Source organism: Meriones unguiculatus, chromosome 7 (genome assembly GCF_030254825.1).
Source record: "Meriones unguiculatus strain TT.TT164.6M chromosome 7, Bangor_MerUng_6.1, whole genome shotgun sequence".
Classification (NCBI taxonomy): Eukaryota; Metazoa; Chordata; class Mammalia; order Rodentia; family Muridae; genus Meriones; species Meriones unguiculatus.
In genome coordinates this window covers 32,959,255-32,978,602 of record NC_083355.1, presented here as the reverse complement: position 1 = coordinate 32,978,602, position 19,348 = coordinate 32,959,255, and the positions used below count along the sequence as shown (strand labels likewise).

At 47.4% G+C, this 19,348-nt stretch overlaps 1 protein-coding gene across 2 annotated transcripts in view; it reads left to right on the top strand.

Moving 5' to 3' along the window:
* The window catches only part of Rnf43 (ring finger protein 43), a 66,419-nt gene that overhangs the window by 30,676 nt on the left and 16,395 nt on the right, over nucleotides 1–19,348 (top strand). The gene's annotated exons all lie outside the window — the stretch shown is intronic.

The window sequence follows — 19,348 nt, the reverse complement described above, 5'->3', positions numbered from 1 at the left end:
GTTAGCAATGCTGTGTCTAGGAGACACTGCTCCCTTGGAGTAATCCATCACCTCTGGTCCTTAGAATCTTTCCGCCTCCTCTTCTGCTTAGACCCTTGAGCCCCAGGGAGAGGGATTTGATGAAGACATCCCATTTAGGACGAAGTGTTCCAAAATGTCTCACTCTCTGCACATTCAGACTCTGACTGGTCACATTCAAGTAGCCTTCATAGTGCTGATCCCTGTCAGCTTTCCAGATTCTCTTTTACGTAATTTATTTTTACTATTACTACTGTGTATGTATGTGTGTGCGCATATGTGTGTGTGCGCGTGTGTGCAGATGTGCATGTATGATGTACACTGGCAAGTGTGTGGAAGTCAGGGCTTTCGGGAGTCAGTTCTCTCCTTCCACTTGGGGATTCTGGGGACCAGGCTCAGATTCTCTGGCCTTCATGGCAAATGACTTTACTTACTAAGCTACCTCAGTGGTCTAGCTAGGATTCTTTCAGATCTGTTTTTCTTTCAAAGAAAGACTTGTGAAAAACACATTACAAAGCCGCTTTTCCCTGGCCTAGCCCTTTGTTTCATCTCAAGGCTAAAGCTAAAAAGTTCTTTTTTTAATTTTTATTTTTTATATTAATCACAATTTATTCACTTTGTATCCCAGCTGTAGCCCCCTTCCTCCTCCCTTCCCAATCCCACCCTTCCTCTCTCATCTCCTATGCCCCTCTCCAAGTCCATGGATAGGGGAGGTCGTCCTCCTCTTCCATCTGACCCTAGCTTATCTGTTAAAGTTATTTATTTCTATTTTATGTGCATTGGTTTTGCCTGAATGTATGTCTGTTTGAGGGTGTCATATCTTGCTTGGCGTTACAGACAGTTGTGAGCTGCTATGTGGGTGTTGGGAATTGAACCCAGATCCTTTGGAAGAGCAATCAGTACTCTTAATTGCTGAGCCATCTCTCCAGTCCCCTAAGAGGTTCTAAAAAAAAGTAAAAAACAAACAAACAAAAAACCCAATTGTTTGAAAGGTGTCAGTAGAGCAGACCCCCATTTATTTTTAAAATGCTGCGATTTTCTTCCTATCCAAACCCTGTTCTCTGTAGGAGCTATTTGAAAGTCCTCACAACCTCACAGGGCCTATTGGCTATACCCCAGAGTGTAGTACTTGATAAAGTGCCCTTTTGCATCACCCTTGGCCTTGTGTATGTCATAAGTGTTCTAGTCTCAAGGATACTGTGGTTCCCAAGTGCAACCAGCACAATTTTAAAAAGAAAGTAGTTGCTTGTCAAATAGTTGCCAGCTTTATAAAAGGCCACGTTTCAGGACCATTATGACACATCCACAGTGGACTGTCCATCTGTCCATGCTCGGTGGTCCATCAAGGGATTCCCTGTATCTTGACAAGTGACACTGGGTGCCATTGATCCTCCTACTTCAGAGAGTTTGAGGAGAGGTATACAGGCTGCTATTTTGGGGAGGAAGGCAGCTCCAGTCCCAGGTCTGATAATGCCCAGGCTTAGTATTGGCTTGGTGACAGGCAGGTGTTAGTTGTTTGCCTAGGAAGGGGGACTCAGCCTGGGAAGTATCCTAGGTTGGTGTTGGCTTAGCAATCAGATATGCTGCTGCTGTCTCCGAGGTCAGCCTGCCTGAAGAAAGAAGCATGGCCTGGTGCCTGGTGCCACCCTTGCACCATAAGAATCCATTTACAGGCTCCTGCAGAGGGGTTCCCACCCGGACAGAGAGCAAACAGTAAGAAGAGCAAAGGAAAGTGCCCTTAGCACAGTCACTGTGTCAACAGAAACAGTAGATAAGGCGGCTTTTATGAAGCAGGGATGGAGGGGGGGGCGATGCACCTGTGGCTGGTGATTCAGAAACTTGGTGCCACATTATATGGTACTATGAGGCTGCCTTATGTTCCCGCCACCCCATGATGGCTGATGTCATATAATTATCCCCTTGTTAACTGGGCCAAGAGTAAAGTATTGGAAGAAAGCCGGAGGAAGGTACACTTATCTCTTAGCTGAACCGCCATCAGAAGCCATGAAATACATGGCTGTTGGAATATCCTTTCTGCATGGGTGGAGTCACTGTCAGCCCAATAGAGGCTGATTCCTAACATAGGTAGCTTGCAATTTGTTCTGCCCATTTTTGTGACAGATATGCTCTCATTTAAATGTATTCAACTCGGGGAGAGTTGCTGGAAAGATGTTGTTCTGGAGGACTGGGTTCAGTTCCCCAAACCCACAAGGTTGTTCACAACCATCCAAACTCAGGTTCCAGGGGATCTGATGCCCTCTGCTGACCTCCATGAGTACCAGGCACACATGGTACACTCATACACATAAGTAAATCTACAAATAATTTTTAATGTATTCAAATGGAGCTGGGGAGCTAGCTCAGTTGGGAAGGTGACTTCCTCCACAAACGTAAGAGCCTGATGGTGGATCCCAGCACCCAGGTGAAAAGCCCGATGTAGCAGGTGTGCATCTAGAACCCCCACACTGGGAGGTGACGTGGGTGTTGAGAGAAAAGTTTTTGGAGCTCACTGACCAGCCAGTCTAGCTCCAATGAGAGATGTTATCCCCAAAAATAAGGTGGTGAGTAACCAAGAAGATACCCAACATTGACTTTGGCCTTAACATACAAAGTAAGTAAAATCAAGTAAAGATGAAAGTATGTAAGTGGATTTCTTTGGCTCACCCAATAACCAACTTACTGTATTTTAAGTAGGAACAAGGTTTGGACAATTCCTTTTGGCTGAAATAGGACTAGATTTAATTCCAGACCCGTTTAGCTTCTCACTCAGTTGTTTGCTACTTTAAAAAGTGTTTAGCTGGGGCCTAGAGAGATGACTCAGAGGTTAAGAGCACCAGCTCCTCTTCCAGAGGTCCTGAGTTCAATTCCCAGCGACCACATGGTGGCTCACAACCATCTATAATGAGATCTGGTGCCCTCTTCTGTCATGCAGGCAGAACACTGTATATGTAATAAATAAATCTAAAAAAAAAAAAAAAAAAAAGTGTAGAGCCAGGCATGGTGGTGCGTGCCTGTAAACCCAGAACTCAGGGAGGCTGAGGCAGGTGAATCCCTGTGAGTTTGAGGCCAGGCTGGTCTACAAAGCAGGACAGCAAGGCTACACAGAGAAACCCTGTCTCAAAAACAAACTAACAAACAAATAGAAAAAGTGTTTAGTGTATAATTCAAGCAAACACACTCTTGGGAGACCAAAAGCTCAAGCTTTTAACAAAGCTTTTATGTTTTATTTTATTTTATTTTATTTTATGTTAGGACACTGCACTGTGTGAGATATGAAGGCTATAAAGAAAAAAAGTGTTATTGAACAGAACAGTGATATGGTTAATATTTTGTTTAGGAAGACTGTTCTTACAGAGAATCACAGAGACATTCAGAATGAAAAGTCTGCTTTAATGCCTCTGACTCTAGGGACAGGTTAGTTTTCCAAGACAAGTGATTAGATACAGGAAGGCTTGATACTGATTCTGGGGTTCTCAGCCTGCAGCTCTAGGGAAAGGGTGGTGACAATAACAAAGATAACTCAGGTAAGAGTTATTGAGCCAGGCGTGGCCATGCACGCCTGTAATCCCAGCACTCAGGGAGGCAGAGGCAGGTGGATCTCTGAGTTGAGGCCAGCTTTGGCCTATAGCATGAGTCCAGGGCTCCACAGAGAAATCCTGACTCAAAAACAAAAAAAAATAAAAGTTATTGATTTAGGGTGGCATGCTGGGAGAAGGTGATATTTAGGTTCCACATTATTTGAGTTTGGGGGCACAATTAAAACAAAGAAATAATGTCTAGTGGGCCTATGGAAGTACAGGCCAGTTTGACCCTAGAGACCAGATTTAGGGATCATCTGAAAATTCTAGAATGTGTAGGAGCTCCAGAAGACAGAGCCTAGAGCTGAGAGAATATACTCTTAGGAAATGTGCATGTACTTTAATGAGAGGCAAAGGGAGAAGAGAAGAAAGAGGAAAACAAAACAAATGAATGGCAGTCAGAGGAGAGTGCCAGGCAGTGAGGAGAATCAAGACAGTGTGCAGGCTCAGAGTCAAGGACACTTCTCTGCTTTATTTATTTATTTATGCATTTATTTATTCTGAGACAGGGTTTCTCTGTGTGTCAAGCCCCGGAAACTTCTCTGCTTTATTAATGTTGATTCCTTTCTTGAGAAACAACAGACGCCATTATGTTCAGACACTTTTTTTCTCAGCCCTGTTTATGGAGGCAAACAGTCAAGAGGCCTCTCTCCCTATTAAGATGTGTTCAACTGCCACACTTTAAACTTGCACTAGTGAGAACTCTCGGTTTTATGGCCGACAAATCAAGAATGTACAGGCTTTTATCAAATCATTGGAGAGTAGTTGACCTTTGGGTCTCTCTCCCTCCCCTTCATAGAAAACTCCTGTAAAGATTTTGGCTCTTTTACTCCATGCTTCCTCCTGTGATCTACCAACTCTGCATTAGCTTGAGTCTGTGCTGTCTATGGCTAGGACTCAGGTCACAAGCTCAGCACCCATCATCTCTTCAGTCTTGAGATACCTGCTTTTTGAAGTAGGTGTTGCTAATGAAATGAGAATAAAATAGATAATGAAGGATTATAAAGTACTTTGCAAATGTAAAGGCAACATCAAAGCTAAGTAATAATAATTTGGGGTAAAGAGTTCCATTAGCAGAGTGAAAAATGAAAAGGACAAAGGGTAGTGGTGCTTTATACCTTAATAACTTTGCAGATCAAAAGTGCTGTATTGATCGCCTGTGAACTCTCCAACCTAGGAATTTGGCTCCCCTCCCTGACTCTGCCTACTCAGTGTGCCCATGGCGTTTCTCTGAGTCTCCTGACCGATGTCAACAGGAACTTCTGTTCAGGGCCAACTTGATAAACTGAAAGGAGTCTTCCACTTATCAGCACTTGATTCTCTCTTCAGTATTCCTTAACTATCTCTGCCTAGCCCAAAAAAAAAAAAGAGGTTTGAGCAATTAGGAAATAACAAAGAGCTCATAGTCCACGAAGAACAAGTCATGGGATGTTTGGAATATTTGCACATACTTGTGCCTTTGGTGTGAGGTAGGTTAGCCTGCTGGGCAGGATGGAAGCTGATCAGGCCCTTGAGAAGCTGAAACAAAGAACAATAGGGCCTCAAATATTATATCAACTTTTCTGATAAAAAAAGGAAATTAATTAATCTCTCAGAGGTAAGCAAAAAGATTCACTCAGAAAAAAAAAAAATGCAGAATAGTAATGGGATTGAATTGACTCTAAACGTTTCCAGAATTTCTCCATGCACACTGGGCCTGGTTGGCAGAAAATCTTGGTAGAGATTGAAGTTCACCAGAAACACTCACCCAACTAAAGCTAAAGACAGTCCCCGTGGGGAGCAAGAACTTCTTTTGGGCAACATTAAAGGATGTTTTCTTCAGTTAAAAGTCTCTAAATGGCTTCTCCCCCAAGATAGCTTCCTGTCAACTCTAGAGATTCTCTTCAGGGTCCCAAATGACAAGCAAGTGCTTCCAGAGCCACATAGAGAGAACATATCAGACTATGCATGCAGTCAACACGCCTCTAATCTCAATGTGTAATGCTCTGTGAACTTACATTCTGTGTGCTATTTACATGTGTCTTTAAGGCCTTGCTTGCATATACTGGGATTTATACTATACTATATGTAGCAGACATATAAGTGACCTTTGTCTCTAGTGAGTAGAGCCATTCCTTTGTGGTGATAGGGGACATGATGACATGACTTTTTTGAATTTTTCTTGGCTCCCCACACTGAGAAAGTGGTAGGTCATTAGAAGAAAGGTTTTTCCTGGAAAAGGTGAGTCTTCCTTAGAGTAATAGAAGAGGCTTAGGCATGCTGGGTAAAAGGAAGGAAGGGCGAGACCTCTCTCTTTTTTATGAGGTCCAAAATCTGTAAAGCAACTTTGAGTGTATAAGGAGTTTGTAGAGCTAGCTGTGAGGCATGCGCTTGTATCGCAGCACTGAGGAAGAGGTCAAGGGCAGGCTCCAGTGTGGAATGTTGCCAAAAGTTTCTGAAGAGAAAGTCGGAATCTGAAAGCAGTCATTTCCTGATCCAATGGAAAGGCAGTTACCAAATGTATGTCTTTTGTTTGTTAAAACACGACAGCACGAATTTCTGCTAACACCTGCTTGGGCTTCGCATTATGCAAGCAGTGATCGAGACCTGGCCTCAGACTTTAAGGAGCTCAAGATGTACTTTGCAGGAAGGAGAACATGACTAAGATTTTATTGAACACCTACTATAATCCGGCACTCTCATAGAGGAAGTGAACAAAGGAGGGGCCACAGTGGAATGCTGATTAATACTAATAGTCACTTAGGAATTTTTAATAGGGGCTAGGCAAGTGGCACCATGGTTAAGAGCGTGTACTGTTCTTTCTAAAGACACAAGTTCAATTTCCAGAGTCCATCCAAGTGGTTTGTAATGGCCTGTAACTCCAGATCCAGGAGATCCAATGCCTTCTGTCCTCTAAGAATTTTAAATAGATGGTTCTAGGGGAATAAGTGAGAAAGTGCTTAAATCTAGGAGCTAAGAGCTGATGAGAGGGGTAGAGAAAGACCTTGTTTTGAGGAGTTGAGGGCAAAAAGCAGTGTAAGATTGTGGAGTCTTCGGCTCACAGGACATAGCAGAGGTGCTCTTTGTCTCCTGATCTGTAAAGGAGTTAGGTAAAGATCCTTGGGAAGAAAAAGAAAAAGGAATTTAGTATATAACAAATGTATACTTTTTAAAAATTTTTTAAAAAGAGATTTACTTTAATTTTATGTATATGGGTAAGCATCTCTGTACCACGTGCACGCCAGGGCCTGGGAGGCCGGAAAGAGGTCAGCTCCTCTGGAACTGGCATTACAGGTGATTCAACAGCTCTGGCTTCTGGGCACATGGGCATGCACACACAACGATTAGGGATTGATAAATGAACAACAATGGCTTATGTATATTTTTTAGTTCCTTGGAGCTAAAGAGATGCTATTAGACACGGCTGAAATATTCAGAAGACGGGCCTCCTAGCTGGTACGAATGCTGTGGTATCCTGGCATCACGCACAGAGCCCCAGTGAAACGCAGAGCCCCAGGTGGCATCCACACCGCAGGCTTTCCCAACGCCACCTCGCTTTTTCCCTCTTCCCTGCCTGGAAGGTTGTACGGTGGGTGGGAATAAAACATCTACTCTCCTGTTGCATCCGTGCAGCTGCCAGCAGTCTGTTTGCCTTGTTCTTTGCTGGCAAATCATTAAACAGTCCCTCCAAGGCAGGCCCCTTCCCCCAGGGCCACCCCACGGACAAGGAATCAGAGCTGTGGTCAAAGGCTGTCAGCAGTCGTTGCTGGAGCCTTTGGGCTGTCTCCAACACAAGCCTTTCCTGGCTTCTGCCTTTTATGAACAGCAGCCTCTTTGGCCTGGTGTCAGCCCCCCAATAGCTTCTGAGGGTACAACTGAGCATCTTGAGTTGGCTGGTGGCTTGAATAATTGTGTCCATTTCCTCCTGCTGTAATTTGTAAGCGCAGCCACCCTGAGTTCCATCTATTGTTTCTATAGAGGCACAGGCCCATCGCTCACCATTTTTCCATTTTGAATGTAAATGTAATCCCTGTTACTGCCCAGGAGCCAGGGACTGAGATCAACCAAGCGAACTGCAGAGCTTCGCCCAGCCCCATTCACCATGTGGCATTTAAGGCCTGGGCTGAGAAGATTAAGTTGAGACCTGGCCCATGTGGAGAGAGTATCTGCTCTTGCGGGGCTTTTCAGCCACAAAGCAAGCCAGATGTGGAAGACAGGGGCATGGACCAGGGTTGGCAGGTGTGTGAGCGCCTGTGAAGTTGACCAGTTGAAGTCAAGCCCTTTCCCATGCTTGCACTGAAGCAGTGTTGACCAGAGCCCTGGCACTTCAGATGAGCCTCGGGCACAGTTAAAGAGATACTCAGGTTTTCTTGCAGTTCATTCCTTTTTCTTTCTTTCTTTCTTTCTTTCTTTCTTTCTTTCTTTCTTTCTTTCTTTCTTTCTTTCTTTTCCTTCCTTCCTTCCTTCCTTCCTTCCTTCCTTCCTTCCTTCCTTCCTTCCTTCTCTCCTTTCTTCTTTTTGTTTGCTTGTTTTGAGTTAGGATTTCTCTGTGTAACCCTGGCTATTCTGGAACTCCCAGAGATCTGCCTTTTCTGCCGCTGCCTCTGCCTCCTGTGTTGGTTCTCCTCCTGCCTGAGGGCTGTCTCCCAACAGCCCACAAAGTCAGGAGGGGCATGAGATGATGAGTGGTGTGCCTGGAGTGGCCAGTGAGCACTGTACAGGGGAGGGATCTCACACCCCGGGAACCACTACAGGGAGCTAGTTCAACTTTACTTCCAAAGAACAAAGGTTCTATACCCCTTGGGGAGTGGGTGGAGGGTTCAAGAATAGGTGTACGTAATTGGTTGGAACAAGGCACTTTAAGGATGCTTGATTTGCATTAAACAGCATGATCCTATCATATGAATAGAAACACAGTACCGAATTATCATATAGGATTTGGGGAGGGGAGAGCTGGCAGGGAGCTGTGTCAGAGGCCATGTATCAAATGCAGTTAGGGGTATCTGTGTCTAAAGACACTCTCCAGGTGGAAGTCATGCAGAGAGCAAGAGACCCTGCTGGGAAAGAGGGAGTCCTCACTTTAATTAGCATTGCTCAGAATGGCTATCTGGACTAGGAGAACTACAACCTCAAAAGAACAGGGTTCCTGCAACATTCTGAGTGCTGGGACTAAAGGCACTTACCAAAAGTCTTTATATTTTTTGGGGGGAAAGTGGGGGTTGGTTTTTTGAGGCAGGGTTTCTCTGTGTAGCCATGGCTGTCCTAGAACTCAACTCGGTAGTCCAGGCTGGCCTTGAGCTTACAAAGATCCACCCACCTGCCTCTGGCTCCCGAGTGCTGGTATTAAATTCATGTGCCACCACCACGTGCCCAAAGTCTTAACCTTAATGATGACTTGGAAGCAAATGTCACCTGATTGCATTGCATTCTAAGTTCCTACCATCTTGGACATGAGTTTGGCCAAAAAAGAAACAGCGAAAGCGTAAGGCAGATCATGCCAAAGCTGCTGGTAAAAGTTTATTGGGTTAAGGACAATTAGTTAACTCCCTCTCCCTGTGGGAAGAGGTAAGGCCCTGCCTCAGAAGGGCTTCTGGCAAAACTTCCAGAGCTCTTGTCTTGCAAATGAGAGGATTAGGTTTTCTGCCAGACTAGACCTAGGCTTCTCCACAAAGGGCCTCTTGGCATAAGGGAAGGATAGACCCACTGATCTCAGTGTGCTGTCTGTGTGCTGGAGACCCAGGACTGCATCCGAACTCGGCGATCTGTAGGACTTCCTGGCATCCTTGGAGGTTGAGTCTTGAGTGTGTTACCTGGTGGAGGACAGGCACCCAAATCACATGTGTAGGGTGTGTGTGGAGAGGAGAGAGAGAGAGAGGTCTTACTCTGAAGCTCAGACCAGCTTCTTGAACCTAACTATCCTCTTGTCTCTATCCACAAGTGCCCAACGTCTTTTAAGATTTTAATCTCTATGAACTTCAAATTTAGTATTATTTCTCAGCCTTTGGGATTCTTGACGTAACCACTGATTCCTGATGGGGTCCCTCTTCTTTAACCATAACTCTGTGAGTAACTTCCTAGTGCCCCTGTGCCTGGAAGTCACTCCTAACAGAGGAGGTATGCTGAGAAAGATGATAGGAAGTTTTGTCTTGTGCCCACATTAGATTGCACTTACACTACCTACGTAGATAGAGGCCATTCGCTTGAGGTTGATTCTCCTCCTCCTCCTCCTCTTCTCTCACTCTGTGTGTGTGCGCATCTCAGTGTTGTGTTGATTTGTTTTTTCCAACAAGGTCTCATGTAACACAAGCTCTTCTCAAGATCACTATGTAGCTGAGGCTGCCCTTGAACTCTTGATTTTCTTGCCTTTGTCTCCTGGAGTACTACCACACCCAGCTTGTATATATGGCATTGGAGGGGAGTTGTTTGAGGGACTCTTTTTTGTTGTTGCTTTGAAACAAGGCCTTGCCACCACCCAGGTTGCCTTGAACTCTGTGAAGCCAAGATTGACTGAATTGATGCTCCTGCCTCCCCAAGTCCTGGGATTACAGGCGTCTTTCACCACGCTTCACTTTATACGATACTAGGGACCAAACTTAAGACTTTGTGTTTACTAGGCACGAACTCTGCCACCTGAGCTACCTCGCCAGCCCCTTGCGTGGGAGTTTTGGCAGGATTTCTGTAGGGATACCAGTTATAGGGATTATAGGTGAATCTGGGCTTGCGTGGCGTCTTTCTGGGTTTTTTCCTTTTTTAAAGAACTAGCATATGACTGGGGATCTTTTTGAAACAGAGTCTCACTGTGCAGCCCTAACTGGCCTGAAAGTCACTGTGTAGGCTGGGCTCATCTCCAACTTGTGGCCTTCCCCCTGAGTGCTGGGATTGCAGGCTTGCACCACCCCGCCCTTCTGAGCGTGGCTTCTTGATGCACGCAGAAGACAAGGTAAAAATAAGACGTAGCAAGCTGCTGCCAGGGTAACCTGGCATAGTTTTACAGCAAACTCTCTGCAGTTTGAAGGTGTTAAAATAGTGGTTAAAAAGAGAGGAGAGAGAGGAGGAGGAGAGAGGAGAGAGCAAGAGCACGTATAGTAAATACGCGAGCCAGCAGCACGGTGTTTTATCATGAGTGTTAGTCAGTCTGCACGCATCACACCTCTGTCGGCCAGCACAGCGGCTTTGTCTCCACCGGCTTTACAAGGAACACCAGAACGGGCTGTGCTCCAGCCGTGGAACCTGCATTGCAGTCTCCCCGGACGGCTGTCACACAGCAGTCAGCAGTGATGGCCGCATCACTGAGGGTGTGTGACTAAGTCACGGTAGAAAAGGCCTGCACGTGGAGCGGCGGCCGAGGGCCTTCCCGCTCTGCCTGGCACTGCCACTCTCTCTTCGCTGACGTGGAGGTGTTTCAGAAACAACCCCAAGCAATCATCTCTCGTCTCTTCTGCTTCTGAATCTTCCACACTAGAGGCCAGGCAGAGTATGAGGGAGGAAAACCCCACGGAGACTGTTTTCATGTCAAGAGGTCTAGTTACACCATGGAGCTTTGGCAGAGTCTGAGACTGGGACAGGTAAATTATCAAATGGAAGAATGACATCTGTCCTGTGGGGTGAGGGAGCCAGGGAGCCAGGAGCCCAGCAGAAGGACCATTGTCTGAGCTTCTGTGATGTCTAATTTCAGGACACACCTTTCTCATCCCAAACTAACAGGGACTATTCACCCAAAAAGCATCTCTGCACCGAGTCTGTCTTTATTGTGACTAGAGCCAAGCTGAGAGGTGGTGGCATACGCCCTTAATGCCAGCATTGGAAGGCAGAGGCAGGCAGATCTGTGAGTTCGAGGCCAGCCTGGTCTACAGAGCCAGTTCCAGGACAGGGCTATACAGAGAAACCCTGCCTTGAAAAAAAAAGGGATGATGTTGAATCCTAACAAGAAGAAGGAGGGCGAGGCCAGGAGGCAGAGTACAAAGGCTCACAGGAAAAAACGCAGATAGACCCAGGCTCTGGCTTGCTAAGCGGAGAAGCATAGAAACAGAGACTCTGAAGCCTTCTGGCCCAGCTGCTGCACTGCGGCTCTGTGAGGGGCTGTGTGCTCACGTGGAAACGAGGCAGGCTGGCTCATGTTGCTCCACACTGTGGCTGGCATTCCTGGAGGCATGGTGATGCAGACAGGGCAGGGCTCAGTCTAGAACTCAACCTCCTCTAACTAGAGGTCCATTTTCCTCTTCTGTGGAAAAGCAAGTCTGTTTTTGTTTGTTTGTTTGTTTGTTTGTTTTAAAGGCAGGATCTTGCCTTATTGCCCAGGGCCAGGCCATGCTCCCGCTCTACCCTCCCAGGTACTTATGCCACGCCAAGCTGAAAGCAAGTGTGAAGATCTCACATAGGCACAACACAGGCTAGACATTTGGCCAGTTGTATCTCTTTTATAAACTGTATCCTTTATTCCTTCACTGAAAACATTACTTTGTTAGTTTGGGGTGTGGCTGTTTTGCCTATGGGTATGTATGTGCACTGGCATGCGTACTTGGTGCCCATGGAGGCCAGAAGAGGGTCAGATTCTCCAGAACTGTAGTTACGGGCAGTTGTGAGCCACTGGGTGTGGGTGCTAGGAATCCAGTCCAGGTCTTACGGAAGAGCAGCCAGTGCTCTTAACCACTGAGCCATCTCTCCAGCCACGGTGTTTTTCTTTCTTTCACCAAACATCAGGCCTGTGACGGGCAAAACCCCAAACTGGACTTCCTTTGAACTGGACCTTCCCCCTCAGACTCTCCACTTTCCTAGTCCATTCCAGCGCATCTGCTCTTCTGCTCTCTTGCTCACCAGCATTCCTGGCCCACAGGGAGCTTCTCTCTCCCCACCAACATGAGCTTCTGTAGCTTAAAAAGTCGCACAGTGGCCAGGCAGGCCATCCCAGCAGTTGGAAAGTAGGTACACAAGGATCCTCCAAAAGGCAGCCTCAACTACATAATGAGTCTGAGGCCAAGCTAGGCTATGTGAGACCCTGTCTCAAAATAAAATAACATAATGAAGTTAAAACACATTTTCTCCATAAAAGAAAAGTTATCAAAGAGAAGCTCTTCTTAACAATTCCCCAGCATCTTAACTTCATTCACTAGGAAACGTTGCCGTCCCAGAGACAGATGAATGTGGGAAGGAGAAACAGGTCTCTGTTTCTAGGTCCAAACAATCACGGGTAGGATCTAATTTGCAGCAGGTGAGCACAGCCTCTTTCAAGAGAGGGCCAGGTGAGCAAACCTGGAGGTCTGTAAAGCAGTGCTGGCAGCCAGGAACCAGGAGCCAAACTACCAGGCTGGTCTGTTTCCCCAACCACCAGGCAGCAGGAGCTTTATTTTATGATGCCGGTGTGTCCTGCCGCCGAGATAAAAGTCAGGTGGTTCTAAGTTCAGGTAATGGAGGTTGCACTGGTGAGGACGATTATAAAATCTGGAGAGAGGAAGTAGGGAGAAGGGCGCCTTTGATGTCTGGCCAGTGCTCCTGATTACAAAGGCGAAATTGTAGCAGGCGGAGAAGTTACCTATCCAAGGCCTGGGTGAAGGTCTGAGTGTGGAATCAGACGGCCGAAAGATTATTGCAGCAGAGCTGGGGGGAGGAGAGGCATGGGAAACAGCAGATAGTGCAGAATGGCTTGCAAAACGCTCACGCCCAGGAGGAGGAGATAGATGCCGGAAGAACCGAGACCAGCCAGAAGTCCAGAGCTCACTTGAGCCCTGGAATGCCCTTTGTGAGGCGGTAATGAGGTCACATGGGAAGGAGGCGGGCTGAAAACTGGACGAGCTTGTTCAGTGGGGTTTGGAGGGCTGAGAACAGGAGGGAAGTGACCGTGGATAATGAGCTGTCCCAGACTGTACCTTGCAGAACACTGGCATTTTAGAGGCACTGTTGGCCGCCAAGGGAGGAACGAGTTAGAAAGGGCTTTGTCTCTTCCAGGAATAAGATGAGAATTATTATTGTAAGTACAATAATAAGGCCACTCCTATTTAATGAGCACTTGCTAGGTGTTGGTCTGTGCTGGGCACTTACTGGTCATTATCTCTTCGGGACAAGCAGGAATCATTTTGTTGTTGCTCCCATCCTGAAGTGAAGGCTACAGTGCTCAGAAAGTAACTTGTCCAAGGTCCCACGGGTAAATGGTGACTTCAACCAGGAAGAATAAGTTAAAGGGAGAACAACAGACTTAAGATGAGAAAGTTCATCTTAACAGGACAAACAGGAGTTTAAAGTCGACCTGAGCGACAGAGCAAGACCCTATCTCTAAAAGCATGAGATATGAGCTAGGAGCTGTGGCCTACACCCGTAGTCCTCACTTCTCCAGAGGCTGAAGCAGAAGGGTCACTTGAACCCAGAAGTTCAGGGCACTCCTAAGCAATATAAAAATACCATGCCTCTTAAGAACAAACGTATTATAACACAAGCCACACACACATTTGCACAACTTTGCCAAGGGGTTGTATAGGCAAAGTCATTCTAAACCTGAATGATCCTGGTTCCACGGTATTCCTTTTGACTTTTCCCCCATGCTACCTCTAGGACAAGTGCACCCCAACCCATGGCGCCCCTTGGGAACACATTCCACTCACCAGTCCACACATTATGGGTTGTTAAGAGCTCTAGGTCCCTGTTCTGGTGTCAGTGAAAGAATGGGTGGGTCACCAGTTTTGTATTTGTGACTAGGAGCCCTTGCACTCTAGGGAGACAAGTGTCCCTAGAGCTCTTCTCTCCTCTTTTTGGTCAGAATGCCTGGAAGGATGGGTGAAGGCTGCCTCTCTGTGTGTTCACCCAGCAACGAGCTTCCTAGCTTAGGGAATGAACAGTCTCGGTGGGAATGACTGGTTTTCTGGCTTAATCTGAGCGTTACTTGCAAAGCTCTCATTGTAACCAAGTCAAGCCATGCAAAACGTGGCGAGTGTGTTTCTTATACTGCTAATCAGACTGTACAAGATCTATCAAGATATATAACACATTTTATAACAAGACATAACATTTTCTGTTAAAGCTGACTTCAAGCCCCTATCCCTCAAAGTGAGCAGAAATTTGGCCCAAGGGAGCTTCCCTTCACAAAACCTGGGGGACGCTCCGATACCCACAGATGCCTGTTATCCAGATGCAAGTGTTTCTTGAGCTCAGAGGAGGAAGCGCAGGGCTTGCTCAGGGGAGAGCATTCGTCTAGCGTGGGGAAGTCCTGGGCCTCATCTCCAGCACGGAAAGAACAAGAGAGAAAAGTCTGGATAGATTTCTTGTCTGCGGATGCGGCTCAGTCGGTAATGTGCTTACCTAGCAGCATGAAACCCTGGGTTCCATCCCAGCACTGAGTCAACCGGGGCCTGCAACCTCAGTACTCAGAGGAAGGAGGAGGAAGATCAGAAATCCAGTCATCCTCCACTGCATACTGAGTTTGAGGCTAACCTGGGATACATGAGACCCTGTCTCAGAAAGGAAAGAAGAGAAGGAAGGAAAGGGGAAGGGGGAAGATCTGAGGTGGTACATCCTCTCTGTTGGGGTCAGGCTCCGCATAGCTATCATTCAGTCATTCTGCAGGGACCAGAGTCCTCCGGGACACAGGCTTCAGCTTCCCACTGCCCTGAAGGTTCTAAAGACAGGGCCCTCCCTTGCACACACCACTTCTTTCTGCCTTCAAGACACTTGAACTTCCTCAAAGAGTTCACTTCTCACCGGAGCCAGGAAGGGAGGTGTTCAGCCAGCATTGGTCTTTAGCAAATGCTCCTGAGGCAAGGAGATGGGGAGAAAAGACAGGAAAGGAAATACAGAGAGGATAAGAAAGCTCTTGTTCTTTCTGGTCCCTCCAGTTCCAGAGTTCTGCCTCACTAGCTCCTCTTACCTGTCTTTCCCAGAGCAACTGTTGCCAGGATTCTGGTGTATACTAAATTATCTGTCAGTCATCTGTTTGTGGACCCTGGATAATTAATCAGCAAATCCTGAGTACCCCTTGTACAGCAGGCACTGATGGGACAATAGGGGAACAGGTGGCCTGGAGGAGTGGAGAGACAGCAGACAAATGCACCGCAGTGGGATAAGACCATGATCAGGGACAGATTGGCAAATGCCAAAAATGTGTTTAGGGAAGTGAAGCAGGTTGTTGTTTTTGGACATGGAGTGCTGGGTGGGTGGAGGGGGAAAGGTAGAGGAAGAGAGAGTGAGACCTGAGGCCAGCCCAGTCCAGACACAGCCTTTTGAAAACGTGTCTGTGTCTGTGTGTTGTGTGTGAGAGAGATTTGTGTGTGTGGGCAGCTGTGCCGTAGCACACATGTGGAGGTCAGATGGTCAGCTTGGTGGAGTTGATTATCCCCTCCCTTTCTGTGGGCTCCAGGGTCAAGGCTCACACAAGTGCCTTTACTCCCAAGCCAAGGCCAGGCGCCTAAGAATGCAGGCTTCATCCCAAGAGCTGCGAGGGGCCCAGCGCAAGCCCTCCGCACAGACAAGCGTGCTCAAGTTAGCACTGAAGCCACTTCTGCCACTGTACTAAGGGACGAGCACCCAGGCAACCCAGAAGTTCCCAGTAACTCGGGATGACGGCGGCAAGTGTAAGGAGCTGGGCTGAGTTGGGAAGAAACAGGCTTAAAGACACAGACAGGGAACGGAATGGCTCCCCCGAGCCTCCCACCTTATGAAGAACCTAGAGTGAGGTCTTGATGGTTCTTCTCTGCCTGGGGGCTTCGGGAGATGGATCTCTAAAGCTGCCACAGCGAGAAGGGTCAAAGTGGAGAAGTGTCTGCATAGAACGGATCAAATTTAGTGATTCCTTCCTTCCTTTCCTTTTCTTTTTTTGGGGGGTGTAGGGGGACATAGTCTCATTATGTAGCTCTAGCTGTTGTCCTGGAACTCAAAGGGATCCTCCTGTCTCTGCCTCCTCAGAGCTGGGACTTGGCAATTTGTTGATTTCTTACATGCTGACATTTGAAGGAAATGGAGGCTGGGGGTGACTGGGAGGGTAGCCCCTCGCCAGGTGACATCATGCTGAGACAGAAAACACTGGAGAGCCAGTCTTAGACCATCCAGTGCTCTGTTCAGGCTTGAGCCAGCTGTGTTTGAGGTATCTCACTTAAGACTCTTCACACAGAAGAGTCTAGGGGGCATTTGGACATAGGGATCTGGCACTCGATGGAAGATGAGGCTATGTGTGGAGAACCGTGGCTGCGGGTTGGTTGGGTCCCCTCAGCAGTGTGTGAAGGGTACCTAGGACAACGTCCTGGGGGTCACCAGAGTTCTAGAAACTTGTATTTGGGCCTTTTGACTTGACAAACATATAACCGGCTGGACATGAAGGTGTACAGGTATCTCAGTACTTGGGGGCAGAGGCAGGAGGCTTGCTGTGAGTTGCTAGTCTACATAGCGAGCCCCTGTCTCAAACAAACAAACAAACAAACAGAAAAGCTCCCATTTAACTAGTAAGGCAAACAATTTGGTTCTGAGTTGGGGGACGACATCAAGCTTTCAAAGTCAAATGTAAACATTTATTTATTTGCAGACAGCTGCTCACAGCTTGTAGCCCAAGCTGGCCTGGGTCCCGTGGCTTTCCTTCTCTCCCAGCCGGCTGAGTGCTGTGAGTACGGGCATGTGACACCATACCCATCTCTTGCATTTTTTCCTGTTTGGTTTCCTGTGATCCTGAGGGTATCGGTTACCAGCTGTGTACTCTTCTGTTGTTTTGTTTTTGAGACAGGGTTTCTCTGTGTAACAGAGCCCTGGCTGTCCTAGAACTTGTTTTATAGACTAGGCTGGTCTCAAACTCACAAAGATCTGCTTGCCTGTGACTCGTAAGTGCTGGGACCAAGTGCTGTGTACTCTTGGGCCTGTCACTTAACCTTTTGGTGCCTCAGTTCTTCATCTTCAAAGGAGGGACAGCAGTAGCTTCTAGCTTCTACCTCACAGTGATAAGCAGGTGCTTAGACAGTCATTCTTTATGAATACAAACTGTTACTCTCTTCATGATCACTATTGTCTCCACTGACAGAGCCTGACTCTGCATTCATAGGGAGCTCCATGACAGCAGAAGATGGAGTCAGATGAGCTAAGTTCTAGTCTTGTGTGGCCTTGTGTGGCCTTGGCTTCTATGAGCCTCAGGCTCTTCTTTATATGTGCAGGCAGTTTCTGCTTCACAGTGGGAAGCCTTGGAAAGCAGGTGGCCCTTTCAATGGCTGGTTGCTTCTCCTGCTCATACCTCTGGTTGCTGGTTCAGAACCAGCAACTGACTCTGACTCCAGGTTCTCTCCTTCCTCCAACAGTACTGCTCTGGATGATAATTCTGCATTAAGGCTGGGGACAGAGTGGTGGGCAAATATTTGCATATTTTCCTTTCCTGATCTGCCCCCTGCTCAGTGGAGGGTGTCTTGGGGTCTTCAAGAACTGGCTACATAGTGAGTTTCAGGCCAGCCTGAGCTACCTGTGAAGGAAGGGCAAGCTATTCAATGCAGGGGACTCCTATGGTTAATTTCTACCTCCCAAGAGTTTCTGCTGTGTTGGAGCAGACACAGCATGGGACTCTGTCCATGCCAAGTCTCTCTGAATCACCAGGGGATCCTCGTGGCCAGTGGTCCCCTCTGCAGGTCTGACTCCTGTGCTCTTTCCAGCCTCATCTGCCCACCTGTCCCTTCTCCACCTGCTGGCTCCTCTGCAGCAAGCGATCTCTCCGCCTCTCCACGCTCTCCTCTCTTGCTGGTCTTCTGGGTGAACACATACTTAATCAGTCGCCAGTAAAGCTCTCAAGTCACCCTTGCGATCAGCGCTCTCTTCCTCATCTAGAATTATTGGTCTCTGCTTCCTGTATCCTCATAGTCTCTTGAACACGCTAGCATCATAACACCACAGCACAGAGTGTTTTTTCACGGCGTAGTGGGAGCCTTCGGGGTTGGAAGAATTAAGGACTGAACGAAGGTCAGTGGCTTAGTCAGTAAAGTGCCTGTCACACAAAGTGGGGACTGGAGCTCAGCCCCCAGCACCATGTCAAAAAGCTGATCCCCGGGTGAAGAGATGCTCCTCTCAGAACCCTGGCCGCTCTCGCAGAGGACTGGGTTTGGTTTCCAACACCCACATGGCGGCTCACAGCTGTCTATAACTTCAGTTTAGGGGATCTGATGCCCTCTTCTGGCTTCTTCAGGTATGGGGTACACAAACTGTGTACACTGAGGCAAGCACTCATACATAGTAAATAGAAGTAATAAATCTTGCCGAGTGTTGATGGCGCATTCCTTTAATCCCAGCACTTTGGAGGCAGGTGAATCTCTGAGTTCAAGGCCAGCCTGGAATGGTGGTGCACACCTGTAACCCAGTGCTGGGGAGGCAGACACAAGCAAGTCCCTGGAGCATTTTGGCCTAATTGACACACTCCAGGCTCAGTGAGAGAACCAGTCTCTCAAGCAATAGGTTGAGATGTTCAAATATCAACCCCTGGCCTTCACACACACATACGCACGCATGCTTTTGTTGTATAACCCAGGCTGGCCTCATACTTCTGGCAAACCTTCAGCCTCTCTACCCTCAGAGTTTGGAGTTACAGGTCATCAGCCACCAGGCCCAGCTAAAATCTACCCTTTCATAGTAGCAAGAGACCTCCCTACTGAGGGCCAGCGAGATGGCTCGGCAAGTAAAGCTTTGAAGTGCAACCCTGAGAATCTGAGTTCAAGTCCCCAGATCCCACGCTGGAAGGAGAAGAACAACTTGTGAGATTTGTCATCTGACCACCATGCGCACAGCATAGCACACACACTCGTGCCTGCCTGTCACCTGTGTGTGCACGTACACAC